This window comes from Tupaia chinensis, unplaced genomic scaffold (genome assembly GCF_000334495.1).
Source record: "Tupaia chinensis unplaced genomic scaffold, TupChi_1.0 Scaffold144262_1, whole genome shotgun sequence".
Taxonomy (NCBI): Eukaryota; Metazoa; Chordata; class Mammalia; order Scandentia; family Tupaiidae; genus Tupaia; species Tupaia belangeri.
Window position 1 is genome coordinate 111,926 of NW_006204120.1, and position 7,278 is coordinate 119,203.

Consider the following 7,278-nt stretch of genomic DNA (forward strand, 5'->3'; position numbering starts at 1 on the left):
CGGCGGCGGGCGCGGGCGCAGCCCGGGCAGCCACGCTCAGGCCCGGGGCCACACGCAGGCCCACGTGCAGGCCCTGGTGGAGAGCAGGTCCAGCGGCCACGCTCAGGTCCGGCGACCACATGTCAGCCCCAAGCACGAGATTGTGCGCTGGACCCAGCGCCACCTCCCGTTTGCCCGCCTGGCCAGAGAAAGGAAGGAGGGCGACCTTGGCTGGTGCGGGCCGCCGGCCCCGTAGGCGCCGAGCGCGGGACACACCCAGCCCCGAAGAGGCAGCGGGGGCCTGGCGCCCAGGTGGCGGAACGCGGAGCAGGGCGGCAGAACGCGGAGCAGAGCCCCGGCTGCGCAGGCCCAGCCGCCACCGCATCTTATTATGTTTTAACTGGGATATTTTCTTGTCTGTTGGGAACTCTTTCCTCTGATTCTGTTTTTTAACTATGAAATGCTTCCACATTGAATATTTGGAGAGCCAAGGTCCAAGAATGCTCAGAGAGTAAACACTGAGGTATGGAGATTGGAGGATTGTTGGGGAGATATACTTTTGAATGAAGGCAGGTGAAAATTTTGTTCTGGGTCTCCATGGTCCTGAATCCCAGGGTCTATGAGAGTCAAAACTGCTAACCTGAAATTTACCCTTAGAAGTTTCTTACTTCTCTTTCCATCTGGTGGCTACTGTCTCATAGGGTAATGGAGTCTCTCCAAATGGGTGACCCAAAGCACAGCTTTCCTCCCTAGACTCCTATCAAAATCTGTGTCTGGGTTCCTACTACAATGGGCAACTGAGGTTACTCCAAGGTCCCCTGGAGTCCCTGGTGAGCCATGGCTTTAAACAGAAGTGCTCTTCAAGGCAATGTTTATAGATGCTCATGCAGAATAAGAAGGTGGCAATCCTGAGTGGTTTGCATTCGTCGGACCATATTTGTTTAGTTCTGAGGGTCATCCTATAAGGGAGACATTGGTAAATGGGAGCACATCCTAATGAGGCTGAGCTGACTAGGCTGGTGAAATACAAAGAAAGTGTTATTTATTTATTTGGAGAGGTTTTTGCTATAGGGCACATGTGCTCGCCAAAAAGACAGAGAGAGATAGAGAGACAGAGAGCGAGAAATCCCCCCCTCCCCCTGGGGAGTGCCCACGCCACAATCCCTTGTCCTCTATTCTCTAGGGAGCTTGGGCCTGTGCCCAGCATGAGTTTAAGCCACTGGGTCTGGCACTCAAACCATGGTCTACTACATGGGAGTCCAGCGACATAGCCATTGCGCCAACTGCTGGTCCCCAAAGAAAGTGTTTTAAAGAGGAAATACAGAAGATTCACATTTTCGGCCTGAGAAAAGAAAAGAGGATGATTCTGTCATTTACAGATTGGGAAGTCAAGATGATTAAGTTTAAATACCCTTTTGGTGTTGATTCTGAGGTGGCTACTGAACTTGAGCTGTGAAATATTGCTTCAGGGAATATCTTCTGCTGAAGATTTTCTGCTGAGGTTTCACTCTTCAGATTCATTTCTAGTGGGGAGAGGCACAAACCCAGGCCTGTTCTGAGACAGCTACTGAACTCGAGCTGTGAAATATTGCTTTTAGGAACTAAATGAAGACCTTCAGGTGAGGCTTCACCCTCCAGATTCATTTCTAGTGGGGTAGGGCAACCTCTGTGTCCTTCTCCCCATCTCTCTGTCTCTCTGTGTCTTTTACATTTTTTTAAGGTAAAGTATTTTCTGGATCTCAAGTCCTTCCTGTATGTTGACAATTTGTGCCTTTCCTTCCTCCCATTTAGGAGAGGCACAAACCCAGGCCAATTATGATATGGCTACTGAACTTGAGCTGTGAAATATTGCTTTCATCCTACACCACACAGTTTCCATTTTAAAAATTAAAATATAAAAATTTTTATTGTTTTTTTTCTTTCTTTTTTCTTTTCTTCTTCCCTCTTCTCTTTTCTTTTCCCTTTTCTTTAACTTCACACTTTAGGCTGCTCAGCCACCATGCACTGTGTCTAAATAGGTCAAAGTGAACAGTATTCAAACATCTGAATACTATTAGTGTCAGAATATTCTTCAATTCCCACTGAATCTGACACACAGAGAGTTAAAAATGGAACAGAAGAGCGATTGCAAATCACATCCTCCTGCACATCACTGAACACTCAGATTGAACTTCAAGAATTAGGAAAAAGCGCACAACACAACAGATGACCAGAAATCACAGGGGCACAAGAAATACGAGAAAGCAAGAAAATACCTCTCCTCCAAGGGAAAAAAAATAACTCCTCTTCATCCACAGACAGTACAATGGAACTCATGGAAATGTCAGATAAAGAATTTAGAATATTCATAGTGACAAAGCTAACAGAGATACAAGAGAAAAGAGACAATGAACTCCAGAAGAGGTGGGAGAATAGAGCCGAGGAGTTTCAGGAGGTGAGGAAGTTCTTGTATGATCTGAAAGAGGAAATACACATCATAAAAAAGAATCTGGTTGAACTGTTAGAGATGAAGGCTGTAATATAGGAGATCAAAACCTCTCTTGAAAATATTAAAAGCAGACTAAATTATACAAAAGATTGAATCTCAGATGTAGAAGATAGAATCACTGGCCTAGATAAATCCACTACAAAAACTGAGAAAATAGTCCCAAAAATGAGAATAATATACGAGAAATACTAGATATCATTAAACATCCAAACATCTGGATAATTGGTATCCCAGAAGGTAAAGAAACTAATCAGAGCATTGATAACCTATTCCATGAAATGCTGGGAAAAAACTTCCAAACCTAGAGAGGCATTCAAAGATCCAGTCCGAAGCAATAGAAAGGACCCCAAGTAGAATCAACCCAAGAAGATCTTCTTCAAGACACATTATAGCCAGATTGATCAAACCATAGACAAAGACAAGATACTAAGACTGGCAAGAGAGAAACACCAAGTTACCTACAAAGGATATCCCATCAAGCTAACAGTGGACCTCTCATCGGAATCAGTGCAAGCAAGGAAAGAACGGGAAAATATATTCAAAGCATTAAGGAAAAAGCAATTTTAACCAAGAATGCTGTACCTGGCAAGATTATCCTTCATACGGGAAGAAAAAACAAGAACATTCTCAGATAAACAAAACCTGAAAGAATTTACCAGCACCAGACCAGATCCGACTAGCACCAGAAGTTCTGAAGGGAGTGCTTGCTATACTAGGAAAAGTAAATATAGACACACAGAAATAAGAGTTCAATAACATCTGAGAAAATGGCCAACTTAATGGTAGGGACAAGTCTGGAGTTGAACATTATATTCTAGAATTTAAATGGGAAAATAGGACCACAACAGAAGATAGATTAAGTACGGGAGATTGAACTGGTAAAATAGAATCTTATGTCTTCTGACTAAAGCATTACTGATTTTCTTTTATGCTTTGTTTTCCAGATTTAAGGGTTTTTGTCTCGTCGAGCTGTTGGTAGGTTTAAGTATCTACTATTTGAACAGAATCCTAATCTGTTTCCTGGCTTTAAGTTTTAAGCGAAATTCTCTTAGCATTTTTTTAAATTTTGATTTATTAAAGCTAAAAGTGCTTTTCTTAAAATTAAAAAAAATATTTAAAAATGCCTATTTAATGACCACAGTGAGCTAAATAGCATCAGCTAGGTGCTACTTTACAGTATATTTATTCTACTCAGTTTCATGCCTAACACAGACATGTGTTCACAGATATGCATAAATCAGCTGAACTTGCTATTGAAAGTAGTTAGATTAATCAAGATATTTTGTGAATCAATAAAATGTGGGGGGAAAAAAGGAATGGAAAACAACTCTAGACACCAGGGACAGTGTGGGAGGAGAGTGGGAAATGGCAGAGGGTGAGAAATAGGGGGGAAAACACACATGCACACACACATATGTGTGTGTGTGTGTGTGTGTGTGTGCATGTGTGTGTATATGAAACAAGAAATGGAAAATTATCAACAATAACGTGTATGAGTAAGCCACTATGCATTATATTCTGGATGATAAATCATGTTTTGTATGCTGTGATGATGCTCAGTGAATGAATGTAAAATAAATCAATTAATTAATTTTAAAAAAACAAACATGAAACCCACCCTTTTGGTGTTAAGCACCTTTCTCTGCCAGACGATGAAGTACCCTTGGTCTGAATATCTCTTATGGAGAAAAACTTGCAACTCAGAACTTTAGCATGTAACAACCATATTTAAGTATTTCAAGTGAAAGTGTAAAACCACCAGGATATGAAACTTTTGTCAGAGGGAAGGAAAGACAAGGAGGTATTCTTTTGGCTTTAAAGAGCCAGAAAATTCTTATGAGCAATGCGAAGTTGGTAGAAGTTGGCTTTGATGCCAGGAGTAAGTTCCCCACCAATGTCAATATCTGTTACCTTTATTTATGCTTAATTAAAGTTCTTTGGCTGTAAGGAATATAAAATCCGTGAGATAAGCTAAGTGAAAAGTAGATTTTTGGCTAAGAATACGACAGTCTATTGCTCCTTCAGAACCAGAAACAAAGACAGATGGACTTCTGAAGCTGAAACGGAAAATTCTGGAAGCAGGATTATAAGGCAAATGGTCTTCTATTGTCTCTGTTGCTCTGTATTTTTTCTTCAGATTGGCTTCTCCATCCCTTCCCTCACACTCCTAACCTCTCCTCGATATTCTTTGGCTGACCATATCAGCACTTGTGCTTCAGGTTCTTCCTGAATTTACCTCTCAACATACTGTTGAAGAATTATCTTCTCCATGCCTCATAGTTCTAAGCCTAGAAAGAAAGAATCTAGGCCAGCTCCATGGTGCAGCGGTAATGCACTGCTCAAGAGAAGCTGGATTCCACATGGTGATTGCAGCCTGAATTCCCCATCTGGTCAGCCTGAAACATGCATGAATAGATTTTCTGAGAAGTATGCAAGGACAGACAGAGATTAGAATGCCTACCATAGACACAGAGCCTTAAGCCAATAAAAGGAATAATATTTAGTTGTGTGGGAGTTTAGCCCTTCACTAAGGGAGATTTTTGAAAAGAATCCTTCAAATCTTTTTTTCATAGGTCCCTACCTGCTCTAATTTCACTGTAGAATTACTCTCTTATTTGTAGTAATGCAGAATTCCCCTCTCATTATTATCTGATTTTGCTCATCCTTGCTTTGCTTGAATAAATCTGTATTTTTCTTGTTCACGAAGTTGAGGTATTGTCTTTATTCTTTCTACTCTTGTTTATTGTCAGAAGTTTGAGAAGCACTTTTAAAAAACGGCCCCCAATAGACTCTATCTTCTGCAATATTTATGTATATATGTATTTTTTAAACAGAAAATTCAAAATTAATTTCTGTTGTCATGTCCTGTCTTTCAGGATACATCTTTCTTTCAGCCTGAGTGCAGAACATGATGATAAATGAGAAACAATCATTTCACACAGCCTGGTAAAATAAATATTCTCCATCAGAACAGCAGGTGATTAGATCTTCATTTTGATATATACTGCAGTGTCTTCAGAAATGAACCAGTAAGACCAGATATCAAAGGGAATGCAAATTTTTAGCCCAGGACTATGCTGAGGAAAACATAAGCCTGTGTAAAGCAGGGTAGAGATGAACCTAGTTGGGTAGATGCTCTTGCATTGATGAATGTTATTAGCTTCGACTTGAGTCTGGGACTGTGTTGTAGACAATGAGTACCTAATCTAATATTCTCTACCATTCATGGTACTGCTATTAGCTGTGAAATTCATTGAAGCATTGATATGCCTGAGTCATCTCCTAAGTGGAATCATGGTTGGAGTCCTGTAAATTATTAATCCAGGAGAAGAAAAGCTTGATTCAAAAATTAATTTGAGTAAACTTTGCTAGTTTACAGAATAACTTATTTAAGTGGAACATCAAGTTATCATCTGATGTGAATAAGAATGAACATGAAGTGCTTCACCTGGAAAGGCTTTTCCCAGTTTTTCCTCAGCATAGCAATCCTTTCTGGGAGGGGAGGCAGAATAGCATTGGAGCTAAGATCAGAGCATCCGGAACCAGGCATCTTCTGCTGTGATACCAACGTTGCTATTAACCAGCAATGTGACTTTGGGAAAAGTACTTAGCCAATTACCCTGCCTTGGTTTACTAATCTGTAAAATGACAATTAAATGATAGTAGCTATCTCAGAGGATTGCTCCAGGACATAACTGTATTTCACAATGAGAAAAACGGTTCAGAGAATTAAATCTCTTCGGATTCACAGAACTGAGGAGTGGATGGGTCTGGATTCAAATTTTAGATTGTCAGGCTTCAATCCATGCCCTCTCTACTAGCACTACTTTTCAAATTTTCCTATCATCAGAATCACCTGGAGTGCCCATTAAAAACACTCCAAGATGGCTAGCCTTGGAGTATGAACCAAGAGTCTATGATATTAACTGGATCTCAGATGTAAGATTTAGCAGCCACATTCTATACCTGCCCAACATCCATGGTGCCCTGAGTATTTTTTTGCTGGATAAATGGATTTGTGTGAAGAGCTGTTCTGTGCCCCTTTTCCCCACCCCTGTTTTTCCAAACTTCTCCTTAACCAACTGTCATAGTCCATTATTGCATAACTAATAGAAATACTTGTGCTTGATGATTTATAAAGAATAAGGGTTTATCAACTCCCAATTATGTGGCTGGAAGGTCTGAAGGTATAGACATCAGGCCATCCTACAACATGGCTGATGGAAGCATGGAGGATGGTAAGTCCATGTAGACAGAGAATTAGCTGCAGGCAGCTCTCTTTTATAACAACCAGCTTTGGGAAAAACTAACCCCTTGCAGGTGGCATGGTGGTAAAGGCAATGGACTCCCACATGGTCGACTATGGTTTGAGCCCTGGACCTGAATCTTCCTCTCTCTCCATGTCAAAATAAAAATAATAATAATAATAATAATAATAATAATAATATTAAAAAAGAATAGCTCGAACTCACTGAGCTTCATGAGATATCATTAATTTATTCACAAGTGTTGGATCTATTATGTAATTACTGCCCACTAGACCTCACTACCTCCTAATATCAAATTTAAAAAGTATGAGACTTTGGAGGACAACCATTATCCAAATTATAACAACAGTCTCTCCCCTCCCCTTCCCGTAACCTTCTGCCTGCACTGTACCTTTACGACTGTTGGTTAATGGGAACCAGCAGTTAGCGTAATGGCTATGTCGCTGGACTCCCACGTAGTCGACCGCGGTTCGTGTCCTGGACCCGGTGGCTTAAAACTCACGCCCGGCACGTGTGCATGCGTGCCCAAGATCCCGAGAGAAG